Genomic DNA, 13,781 nt, shown 5'->3' on the forward strand with positions numbered 1-13,781 from the left:
TCTCTTAGTCTGGGCATTATTTACCAACATCTCTCCTAGTATGGGCATCTCAACCCTATCTTAGTATGGGCATGTCAACTATAGCATAAAGTTACCATACGAAGTGAAGACATGCGAAGTATGCAGGTGTTGAGGCTGCAGACGACTGTCAAGTGTGGAGGTGGAAGGGGACCGCAGGTGTTGAGGCCACACGGCATAGAGGTGGAAGGGGACCGCAGGTGTGGCCTCTCTCTCCGCAGCTGTTATTGTTGAACAATAACAATTTCTGCAGATTGTCTCTGTCTGGTTTACCAATAGGTCTCTTAGTCTGGGCATTATTTACCAACATCTCTCCTAGTATGGGCATCTCAACCCTATCTTAGTATGGGCATGTCAACTATAGCATAAAGTTACCATACGAAGTGAAGACATGCGAAGTATGCAGGTGTTGAGGCTGCAGACGACTGCCAAGTGTGGAGGTGGAAGGGGACCGCAGGTGTTGAGGCCACACGGCATAGAGGTGGGAGGGGACCGCAGGTGTGGCCTCTCTCTCCGCAGCTGTTATTGTTGAACAATAACAATTTCTGCAGATTGTCTCTGTCTGGTTTACCAATAGGTCTCTTAGTCTGGGCATTATTTACCAACATCTCTCCTAGTATGGGCATCTCAACCCTATCTTAGTATGGGCATGTCAACTGTAGCATAAAGTTACCATACGAAGTGAAGACATGCGAAGTATGCAGGTGTTGAGGCTGCAGACGACTGCCAAGTGTGGAGGTGGAAGGGGACCGCAGGTGTTGAGGCCACACGGCATAGAGGTGGAAGGGGACCGCAGGTGTTGAGGCCACACGGCATAGAGGTGGAAGGGGACCGGGCAGGTGTTGAGGTCAAGTGGCATAGGTGCATGCCGGAAAATTAACTTTCATAACTTTATATATAAAAGAAATTTCATATTAAATGTTTCAGATTAATGTTATCTTGAGAGTAGCATTAGTTAAAGTATATAAGTGTTTTAAACTCAATTCCCCTGATTATCCTAAGTTTTAATAAATACAGTGAAATTTATGCATTCTTGCCCGAGGTCCAAACAGAAAGTTTGGATAAAATTTTGTTTCATAAAATATTTTTATTAAAACATTGGTTAAAACATGGAATACAAGGGTGGTTCAACCTAAATTAATGTTGGGCAACGTTGAATCGATCACTATAGTCCCTACTATAGCCGAAGGCAGGGACTAATAAAAGTAGTTTTGACCATATTTATCATAATTTCATAATAACCTTCTCTACATCAATTAACAAGTAGAATGTAAAATCTCTAAAATAACCCTAAATTATTTTCATTGAACCCTTAAAATTTGAAAAATATAAGTAAATCCAAATTATTCACGAAAGCGAAAACAAAGCATGGTATAAATAGAAAACAAGAAAAGGCTTTTCACTTGTATAAGAGTAATCGTATGAAAATTCAAGAAAAGGTTTTTCACTTGTATAAGAGTAATCCTATGAAAAATTGGAGTTAGGTTTGACTTGTTAAATATAAAAAATGATATGATTTCTTTGAAGGACAATAATTCCTACTTTTAAAATATCTATGAATTCTCTAATATTGTGGACATTCATAAAATTTATATAGAGAAAGAATGTTCTCTAATAGATAGACATCCAGTTTGGAGTAAGCAATTTATGAATCGGAAATCTAAGGACATCAAAGAATATCATGTAGAAATCTTAAAAATTTAAACGAATATCCTCATCCCTCACATCCAAAAACTCTTAATTTTTTTAGTAGTGAAGAAGTCCTTCCATAAACCTTGGACTCAAATTCTTATTGTGAATGTGTTTAAAATTGAGGATAAATGCAATCCCTCTAACTATGAGAGCATTATGCTCAATCCATTTGTAGGCAAGTTATGTGAAATTATTTTGAGAAAAAAATATTATCATGTGACTAGAAGGTCATGGAAAATAAATCAAAGGTCAAAACCACATTTAAGAGATATCATCCAACTAAGGGACAAAGTGAAGTCACTTATTTTCCAATTTATTTGTAAAAAAAATATATATATATATCAAATTTTGGAAAATTGATTAATATATTGTTTCATATTAAGTAGGGGAGAGGTACTTTTAATTGAAGTAGGTTTATAGGTATTAGGGAGTGGTGGTGGGAAGGTTTGGGGGAAGGGGATTTTATATATATTGGAGAGGTGTTATATGCATTGGTATATGGTTTGTTGGGAAAGAAATAAATGCATAATAAACAATGGTGAAACTCTCTATTATAAGTAAAAATTGACAGTGACGTCATATATTTATCCCTTATTTACATTGTCTAAACATTTTGCATGGAGAATGGTATTGAAAACTAGATAAATTATGCCATGTAAATCTATATGTATTAATTTTGATAACCTATCTTTTATCTATATTTATATACGTGAAGTTTTATCTCTAATTTTGTGTCATTTATTTTGTTGCAATCTAGTTATATACATTCATAAAATCCAATATATTGATCCCATATTTAATGGTAAAGGTGTTCATCTAATCAAATGGCTCTCTTATAAACCATGAATTTTCACTATGTAAGATTCTTTATCAATGTGATTCAATTGGGAGAATGAGGATTTCTAGGTTGTTAAAACAATGTGGATTCCAATATCACTAGACAACATAAATGACACCTCCAAATAGACTCATGGAGATGTGTGCATTTTCCTTGTTATCATTACACAATATGAGGAGTATGATTATCATAATTTTATTTAGCTCAACCAAGCAATTAGGTCTCACGTTTAGGAAGATGGGCCATTAAATGGAAATAATCTCCTTGGTGTTACATTTGACCGTAACGTTAATATATTAAAAGAAATACAATGATAAAGTATAAGGAAGAAATAATTCATTTCTAACTAAATAACAATTAAAAATCTCTTAATATGCATTGATCCCTCTAATCACAATCTCTTACATATCTCCTCATGAGAATGCCTTTAAGTCTAAATGATAAGAAAATAGGAGTGGGTTATTGGGTATATCTCTTGCCTAAATATACTATAAATACAAAATTGATACACAAGAATGATAGTGTAATATCTATATGTTGTGATGTTAGTGTAGCGAGTTATTTATTTATATATTTTAAATAACTTGTAGGCTTACAAGGGTTTTTTCATGTCTAAGTACTAGGGGTAGAAATTAAAGAAGTATTAAAAATTCAATGAAATATATATAGAGAGAGAGAGGGGGGGAGTCATTTTAGTGAGATATATTAGAATGAGAGTTCAATAAGAAGATTAATGGAAGTATTTTTCAATACCTAGACAAATTATAGGTAATATTTAATATTCCATGACCAAATGTACTATGTGATAGGTTCAATATGTGAAGCCCTCATGTTGTAGACCACCTTGTTATGCTTAATATCATTGTAAAGGACTTTACAATAGTAAAGTCAACATATTATTCTATTCCATTAACATTAGAAGATTTGTATGCAACAATGATTCGTAAATTACTATGGATATTCCACTAAACACTTTGTCACAATGGATCTAATAAAATTGTATTTAAAGATATAAAATCTACAATATTAAGGTTTATTTCTCTTTATATTTTTGGATCTGTATATTACCATTAATTCAGTATGCATGCAAAATACAACTATGTAGAAAGTAGAGAAAAAATTAAAAACTCAGAAACCATGATTTCAAACAAGGTATAACCTAGAAAACCCTTCTGGGAGAAAACCCAAGCAAAAGGTGAGGCCGATTTGCTCTCTTTCTTTGAATAGGAAATGGTTTTGAGTACAAAGAAGCATGACTTGTGGCCTGTGGGATACTATAGTGCACAAATTCGCTCTCGGTGCTCTCTCCCTATCTCCACTCAACTATTTTTCTCATATATTAGAACAAATGCACTTGAAAATAATGGAACCGCTTTTCCTCCTAGTGGTCAGGTTATAAGATAGCCCTATAGCCTACTAGAGGTCAAGTTTGACTACCTTAAGACTTAACCAGACTTATAATAGGGACTCTTCAAGAGTATTTTTCATCATAATCATGTGGCTAGCCCATTTTCCATTATTAATGAGAGTTGACGAGGAATCCTCTCGAATTATGGTGGTGAAAACAAGAAGGTCAACTTGTCAGTGGCATAACTTTTACATACAAACTCTAATTGAGGATTATTTTATGATGTTAGAAAGGTCTCCATGTTTAGAATATGAAAAAAAAGGTGCAACACTAAAGGGCAAGGTTCTACCACCATAAAATGTCATTTGATGCCTCAAAATGCTTCTAGAAGGATTCAGACCCCAATTTTCCAAAATGGGTCCTATCAGTAAATGGTCCTCTAAGCATATTCCTCCACTTTTTTTATTCTAAAGGCATCAATATGGATGAAAAAGATATAATGAACCAATCCAAATCACACCTCCCCATTTTAGGAGTCTTTTGGTCCCAAAAGCTTCTATTAAATAAGGTGAGGAAATTTTATATCCCCCTTCTCTTGTGTGTACCATTTAGCATTTTGTGGAAGTCTTCCTTTCAACCCATTCAACTAAAATTCATGATACTCTTGTGTTATAGTTCTATATCTCTTCTATAAAATTTTATCTTCTTTCAACTATGTTAGAGCATCTAGTGTGAAATCTTAAACATAAGGTAGGACCTATTCATCTTCCTTATCTAACATGGAAGGTTCACAGAGCTTCAAATTATCCACATTCCCAATTCAGTAAATTCACAAGTATAGGGGTATACTATGTTTGGGGTTATTATTTCCCATGTTTTCCAACATCTCAAATGGATCATATCGCAAAACATTGATTTTCTTGCAATGACTCTGTAACCTCTCCTTGTTGAACTGTAACAATACTCTGTCTCCCACTTTGAACAACTTCTCTTATTTTTGTTGATCATTCCTAACCTTATAATTTTCATGAGACTTTTGTAGTGTCTCTTGTACTTGTATATAGATTTTACTTATAGATATTTTAAATAATGTGTAGGCTTACAAGGTGATCCAAAATGGATTCAGTTTTGCCTCCAAATCAAAGTCTTCAAATACAGGTGAAAGTGGGCTCACGTTGAATTGCTCATTCATACGAATCCAACGGTGCAAACAACCTGTAAATCCGAGTTCGGATGAAGAAATTAGATCCAATCAAAGATTTAAGTCAACGGTCAATGCCTACGTCAACAAGACACGTGGCAACCCAAGAATGAGTCACAGGTTCTGGATGATGTCAGCGCAGAAGGTAATGTGGAAATTTGTGATTGGTTCATACAACAAGTGATTGGATCAGTCCGATCAACGAACGAGAGCGGAGATCGCCCGATCAGAGGAGATCGACGCATATCACATCAAGACATGTAAGTAGGTTAACCTTAAAAAGGACGTGATATGGTTATTCAAAAGAAGTTTAACTTCTTTGAGTTTCGGCAGGAAAGCAACAAGTGGTATATCGTGCGCCTTAAAGGCTGGAAATGGTTTTTAGAAAATTCACGCGATTCCACTCAGAGGTCGACACGTAGCACACCAAAACAGCTTTCTCACGTGATTTAGGAGTCTTAACCGTCGAGCTAGTTGGAGCGCGATATTGCGTGACAGCTGTAGGATTGAGCAGGATGAATCGATGGTGGAGATCAGCCAAGTCGTTAGATCGAGCGAGGAACGCGATAACCGTTGGATCGCTTGGTATCGAGATCTACGTCAGGAAAAGGCCAGATGGTCGGGGTCAACCCCACGCCCACCGGTCCTATGGTTTATCCTTTGATTTTAATGTTATCGTATTATTCCACATTCACCGTAGTTTCTAACTATACATGGTATATTAATACCATATCACCAAAAAAGATGACGAGTGTGGTTTTGGACCATTCTAGGGGGCTGGAGGACATAGTGGCCAAATACAGTCAAGTTTGTACTCGTTTTGACTCGAAAACTCGAGATGAACACAGTGGTGAGTTCCATTTTCGTACTTGAGACACTATTTTTTGAGCTCATACCTGTAATAGTAATTTGAAGACATAATAAAGAGGTCAACACTGGAAGCAAAAGGACCAGGAGACGTAGCCAGGAAGTCTGGTGAAATCCTTTATTAAATTTGGCTATGTTGATATGTTTGAATGTGTTTTTCAAGTTGTTTATGTGTTTATGTTATCTACAATCTTTTCGATATATTAATACCTTTTTCATTAACGAATCAAGTATTATAAGAGCCAAGGTTTTTAAGGTTTGACAAGTTTGTGTGGATATTTGAATGCTTACTAGGTTGAGGCTCAAACGAGGTGAAGGTGAACTTGTTGAGGCGAATCCAGAGATTGGAAGGGTCTTTTCACAAAGAAGGATGGCAGATGAAACTCCACTTGGGTCAGAATCCCAATTCTTGGATAGTTTCATGACAATACATGCAATGGTGGAAGAGATGTATAATGAGTTTAAAAAGGTTAAAGGTGAAGGCACTTCATCACCTAAACCAGATAAAGGAGCAGAGGAACCTTTTATTTTTGTTCCTCCAGATAAAGAAGATAAAGGAAAAGGAGGAATGCTTCCTCCACCATCATCGTCATCATCATCGTCTTCTTCTCATAAGACTAGTTCTTCTAAAAATAAAAAGAAGAAATCCTCTTTGATCAAATTAGATGTAAAATTTGATTTGCCAATTTATGATGGAGAACTTAACGCTGAAAATCTTGATAATTGGATAAGACAAATTGATGTATATTGCAGGGTGTAGAAAGTTGATTCAGAAAGGAAGAAGATCTAGCTTGCTAGCCTTCGACTTGGAGGAACCGCACTTGTATGGTGGGAAGGCAAGATACAAGCAAATCTCCAAAAACATGGTAAAATAATTTTAACTTGGAATGAATTTGTTTCTGACATTAAAAAGAAATTTTATCCTTTGGCTTATATGCAACAAGAAATGATGAGTTGGAAAAAAATACGTCAATTAAAAGGTCAAAGTGCTCAGATTTATACTCAAGAATTTCGTAGGAGAGCTTTAACATTAGGCATATCATTGGACTCACCAGAGACATTGTTGAAATACATAGGTGGTCTTCATAGTTATTTGAGACATACCATACTTATGTTTAATCCAAATAGCTTAGATGATGTATCAGTTCAAGCAACTCATCTAGAAGCTAGAGGTAAAAATGTAACCCAAGATGTTGGGAAATCATCCAAACCTATTGAAAGCAAGAGTAAAGGCAAGAAGAAACTAAAATGGAAGGAGAGGAAAACAAACACTGTGAAGAAGGATAAACCTTCATGCACTCATAACAGATTTTGAGTTTTGTGATTTCTTCAAGAAAGTCTTCCTCTTCTAAGGGATCCAAAAAATCATCAATGTCATAAGCCATGAGTAGTTTATAATCTTGTTCAGTTTCATCTTCATGACTATCTTCATGAGTATAGTAACTCCTTCTATTAACAACATGTTTTCTATTTCCTTTTTCATATTCCTTTCCCTTTTCATATTTATCTTTATGAGGACATTTGGCAGCATAATGGCTGACTCTACCACAAGCAAAGCATTTGAATGGTAGCTTACCTCTGAATCTTCTGAAACCCCGTTGAAGCTTCTTAACAAAATTTACCTCATCTTCTTCTTCTGAAATGTATATTGGTTCATTGTGCTCTTCCTTTTCTTTTCCCTTTGTCGAAGCTTTAAAAGAAGATTCTCTCATATCTGATGGACCTCCTTTCCTCATTTCAAAGGCAATTAGAATTCCATGGAGTTGAACCACAGTAATAGTTTGAAGATCATGCTTTTCTTCTATGGAAGATACCTTTGACTCAAATTTAGAAGACAAAGATCTCAAAATTTTCTCTACTAAAGTACCTTCCTTTATCTCTTCACCTAGATTATTCATACAATTAACAATCTGATCTACATGTAAAAATTATCTGGCAATACTCGCATCGCTATGCATCTTAAGAGTTTCATACTGAATTCTGAGAGTTTAAAGCTTAGCATGTTTTACCTGGGAGTCTCATTCGTAGCTCTGAATTATTTTGTCCCATATTTCTTTGGTTGTCTTGAGTTGCATGACTTTGAAAAATTCTGATTATGACAAACTTCCCAATAAAGTATTAACTACTTTGGCATTGGTTTCGTATAACTTCTTACCTACAGAATATGTAGGTATTGATGTTGGAAATTGATATCCTCCTTATACAATTTCCCAAACATTGGCTCCAAGTGATTGAATATAGGCTCTGGTTCTTATTTTCCAATATGCCTAGTTGTTCCCATTGAATATTGGTGGTCTGATAGATCCCATGCCTTCGTGATTGTTCATCTTGAAAGATCTTCCTTCAAGCGATCAAGCTTCTTCTGAAGGACCTGCTCTGATACCAATTGTTGGAAATAATACTAAGAGGGGGGGGTGAATCAGTATTTACAGTTCAATAATATTTCATTTCCCAAACATATTTATATACGCTACTTTAGTGAAGTGAACTTGTGTGTACACGCTACTGTGATTAGAGAATCTAGCGTAGTGTATATCCAGAGAACTTATGATTTAGTCAATTTATCATGTGTAGATCTTTAATCAGTGCATTAGTAACTTATTATACAGTAACTATGTGCAGTAATGACACAATAAACCATCACACATAAGCAACACACATGAACACCAAGATTTAAGGTGGAAACCCAATGCATGAGAAAAACAACCTGTTGTTGTCGTCTCCATCTTCTTTTAATATAAAGAAAATTTGTTTACAATCTTGTACTGGTGCAGATGCATGCCAATACGTAGGCACCCACCTGCAGAATACCTCAACCTTCTCTCGTTTTCCAACTTCTACTGGAGCTACAACCCCCTAGCTCTTGCACTAGTCGATGTATTTACTAGTACGTAGGTGTCGGCCTACAGAAGGCTATGACCTTCTCTCTTCCTCCAGGGACCACGTTTCATTAATTTTCAGATTGGATGCTCCTGGTACACAACAATACAAATGAAGGTCTCATTTCATCAAATTTTCATACTGGACCCATCAGAAACTTTGAAACTCAAACTGCATCAACCAATAATCAAATAATTTTAACAATCAAATCATTGTCACCAGGACATTGTGCTGAACCCAGAAACTTGCATCATCATTCAGAACCAACTGCAACCTCAAAAATCATACATCAGAATGCATACGCTACTTTACTGAACCCAACCTGCGTGTATATGCTACTTCCTTTATCCCAACCTGCGTATAACTCCAAAACCACTGAAACATAAAACTTTTTGAATCAAGTCTGTACCAACCAGCAATATATTGAACTTCTATTGTCAATTTACAGAGCTCTAGACAGGCAGTAGCAGAGATAACCCTTCTCACTTAAACAATCAATCAATCAGACACCAAACTCCTTATGCATTCAGTTTTATATTCAGATCTAAGAAGACTTCATTGACAGACAGCAGTAAAACAATAAAACTAATCAAATAGATCAGTCATTTCTGAAGAATAGGTTTTTCTTTTGTATACGCTACTTGGAAGAGTCGAACCTGTGTGTATACGCACCTTTACCTAGGCGAACCAGGATATAGATTTGCAAATATTAATTCACAACTTTGTTGCTATTCCAGACTTCAAACATACCCAAATCATGACATTTAAAGAATAAAATAGGTGTACACAATCAGATCTAGCCCAACCAAAATTAGATCATTCAATGATAAGTCATTTCAGGTCTCATGATCCTGATCCAACATTGAATTCAAGGTGCACAAAATATTTCAGATCATATCACAAACATAGCCCCTGCAACATAAAATATACTTCAAATAGAAGTATTCCTGAGAAACCCTTTCACTTGCACACCTTGGCCCTTTGATCTTCTCCTCCTTATATAGCTTTTGGCCTATCTCAATACCTCGGACCAAAACCACACTTAGGACCTGTGGTATTCTTGGACGGGATCAAATAGTCGTTACTCCGCTCAATATTGTGGGCTAATACCATGGTATTGACCCCTGATATTCTTTACTCTTGAATTTCCTTGATTTTCCAACCTATACGTGCCTTTCCTCTTATGAAAGTGTGTGCATACGTATACGCTCTTTTTGTTCTGTGAACCTGCGTGTATACGCTCCTTTGACAAAGTGGACCTGCGTATACATCTTAAACTGCTTTACACCATCCTTTTCCTTCAACTTCTTCATTCTGATTAGTAGACCTTAGTTCCATCTTCCTGTTCTTCTGTAACAATTCCATGTTACCTCTGAAATGATCTATTACACTATGAGTTTCCTTTTATCAAAATTGAACTGACCTATGAGTGAGTTGCCATCAAGGACAACACTTGTATCATAATTCCAACACATAGTAGTAGGCTTATTGGAGAAGCCATAAAATGATGACTATGGTGGTTAGGATTATAGGATTCTAGGCACAAGAGAAGGGCCAAGGTGAAAAGAAACACAGATTTTATATCCATTTCTCAAGTAGAAAATGGGCTTAAAGCCTACGATCAGACCCTCTCCACTGAAAAGTGCTCTGAAAGAGATTTCCAATGATGTTTGGAAATATGCAAATGGCCTTCTGGATAAAAATTTATTGATTTCCAAGTTAGGATCTTGAAGTCCTAAGCAAGACGAAATATCAGAGAAAGCTAGCATTTTGGGACCTCAAGAGGACAGAATTCCGGAGGGTTGGAGTTCCAGGAGCCGAATCTCAGAACCCGATATTGGAAAGGTTGGAACCTGATTTTCAGAGGGTTGAAGTTTCGGGAGCCGATTCTCGGAACCCAATATTGAACCTCAATGGTTTATTTCCTCAATGATTTATTTGAAAGGAACCCGATATCAGAAGGGTTGAGCTGCAAAAACATCGAAAAGATGAATATGGGAGCAAGCGAGAACTTCGGAGGTTCGGAACTTTGAAGATCAGAATCTTGTAATTTCTTAGTAATTTATTTCCTTTGAAATTAACGAGGGATGCAGAAAAACTATTTATGAAGGAATTTTCATGCAAAACCAAAGAACATGGGACCATTTCTCTCTCCTCTAACACGACACATGGCAGTCATTGATTGGTCCTTAGGAGTTGACAAGGTAGATGGCGTCAGCATGACTTGGTTGTACGAAGGACATGTGACAGCTAGATTCAACAATAATGGGTGGCCTAATGGGGCAAATCTAGGTGAAATGTGTCACCACTAAGGATATGCCACGTGGAGTTGGTGACATCAGCATGATGTCATCTCAAAGGTTGGAGTTTTCGTAACTCTTGTCTAATTGTTTTATGGGAAAGTTATGATCTGATGTGTGGAGGTTCGATGTGACTGGAAATGGTCGTGGGAGACCCAAAGGACCAAGGCCATAGAGTAGGGCTAGCACCTAAGTGTTATGAAGTATATTAGAGGCTGAGGACATTGTAACTCTATTCTAATTGCAATTTGAAAAGGTTATGATATAGGGGGTTTTCGATGTGTTGTCATTTAGTCATGAAATACAAAAGAACCAAGGGCAAGAGTGAATACACAAGGATATAGGCCCTTGGTCAAATCCTGAAGGCCTTAGAACCTAAGTGTTATGCCCTTGATCATGGCACCCAGTAGCATGGAGGAAAAACAAGAAGGTGCTAAGCAAAAGGGGCCAAAAGCATATCAGAGTCTTGCATTTTCGTATCATCATTTTAATAAAAGTTATGAGATATGAGAACTCTGATATTCCAATACAAAGGAGTATGAAGTTGTAGGTCGCAGTCAATGGTCCTATTGATCCGTAAACTAACGTGGATATTCCACTGGACAATTCTTCACAACAGATCTGATAATATTATATTAAAAATATGAGATTCTACACTATTACAATTTTATTTAATTTCTAGATCTGTAAAATTAAATGTAATTAGTGCATGCATGTAAAACTAAATCAAGAAAAAAATTAGAGAATGACAAAATAATCTCACACACACATAATACACAAGATATTCTCTTTGGGAAACCCTTTCAGGAGAAAACCCAGCTGGAAGGTGAGGTCACTTCGCTCTCTTGCTCTGTCTGGAAATATGGCTGCATATACAAATAAGTAATGTTTGTGGCCCATGGGATGCTACAATGAACATATCCTCTCTGTGTGCTCTACCTTCTATCTCTCCTGGCTATATTTGCTCAACTATGGAACAAAATACTCTTGAAAGAATGGAATGCCTCTTCCTCCTAGTGGCCCAATTATAACACAGCCCGATAGCCTACCAGTGGTTAAGTTTGACTACATCAAATCTTAACTAGATTTACAAAATAGAGTCTTTTACATCACAAAAACATGCCTAGGCCCTTTTCCATGAATAATGGGGTTGACACAGCATCCTCCCGAACTATAGATGTGAAAACAGGAAGGTCAACTTCTGAGTGGCATAACTTTTGCATACAGACTCTGATTGACGTGATTCTTACGTCGTCGGAAATATATATGTGTGTAGAATAGCATAAAAATATGCTTCACTTAATCAGAAAAGTGTTACGCCCAAGAAATGTCATTTTATGCCTCAAAATGCTCCCGGAAGGTTTCAAACCTTGTTTCGCCAAACTGGGTCCCACCAATAAAAACGGTCCCATGAGCTAATTCCTCCACTTTTCCACTCCAAATGTATCGATATGGATGAGAGACAATATAATGATCCAATTCAGATCACCCTATGGTGTAAAAGAGGCTAAGAGTCGGCATAAGAGGGGTTAAAGGCATCAGAATTTTTTGATATCGTAACATCTCACTTAATAAAGTTATGATATGTTAAGGCTCTCATATTGTAGTACATAGTGTTAAAGGATGAATGGGTCAATAGCTAGAGAATAAATGCACGTAGAAGAGTTCGTGTTGCAGAAGTAATGGCAACTGCAAAGGTCGTTGGGTTAAGGCGATGAGGACCATGATTCTTAGAAAAGAATTGTTGAGCTTGTCTCAATGTTGAACTAAAGCCATCTCTGATCTTTCGTGCACACCTTATAGAAATAAATGAAGAATAGAGAAGCCATGCTGAAGTAAAGTTAAGCTTTGTGAGCCATGAATAAGCATGGGGAGTCTCATCGGAGTGTGCAGGTGGACTAAGATTAAATTCTCATCATGGAGAATAACATAGGGATATGGTGAAGTGAACGAAGCCCATTCTCATGTTTTAATGCAGTTACTGCAGAATTTGTAAAAAGGGACGCAACAGAAGAATGGAGTGTCATTCCAAGAGTACACTCTAGGGCAGTGTGGATGGTGACAGAGACAGCATTGAGCTTAGTACAACAGAGGAACAAAACTCAGGATTTCCATTGAGAAATTGGGGGAATACAGTATTGTTGTGTATGTGCTAAAGAGAGTGGAGCGGAGTGTGCGAAAGTTGAGAAACTAGCCCAAGTGTTGAACTGAAGGAAAGTGTTGTAGAGAGCTTGTGAAATAGAAGGTCGAGATCAGAGTATGTGTGGTTGAGAGAAGAAGGATGAGTACAATGTTTTGTTGCAGAGTGAGCAAAGGATAGGGTGTTGTTGTGTGAGATTGAGAAAGCCTGTGGAACAGTAGAGGACCGAGAGCAGAAGTATAATATTGCAGTGAACCAAATTGGTATTTCTCTATATATTTATTGGCCCCTGTTTAAGTTTTAAAATTGTATGAAAGGTAGAACAATGGCTACCGCAAGTAGTGGTTTGAATTCATAAGGGTTTGGTGCCTCTTGGCAAGTTGGTGCTTGTTATCTTAAGGGTGTCGGTGCCCCCTGTAAGTGGGTGCTCACAAACAAATTGATGTAATTAAGTAGGTGTTAAATTTACATCATAATAACAAACCAATTGGTGGTTT

The sequence above is a fragment of the Pinus tabuliformis genome, chromosome 5_1 (genome assembly GCF_031772625.1).
Source record: "Pinus tabuliformis cultivar Carrire ecotype Pingquan chromosome 5_1, CPIR1, whole genome shotgun sequence".
NCBI classification, from domain to species: domain Eukaryota; kingdom Viridiplantae; phylum Streptophyta; class Pinopsida; order Pinales; family Pinaceae; genus Pinus; species Pinus tabuliformis.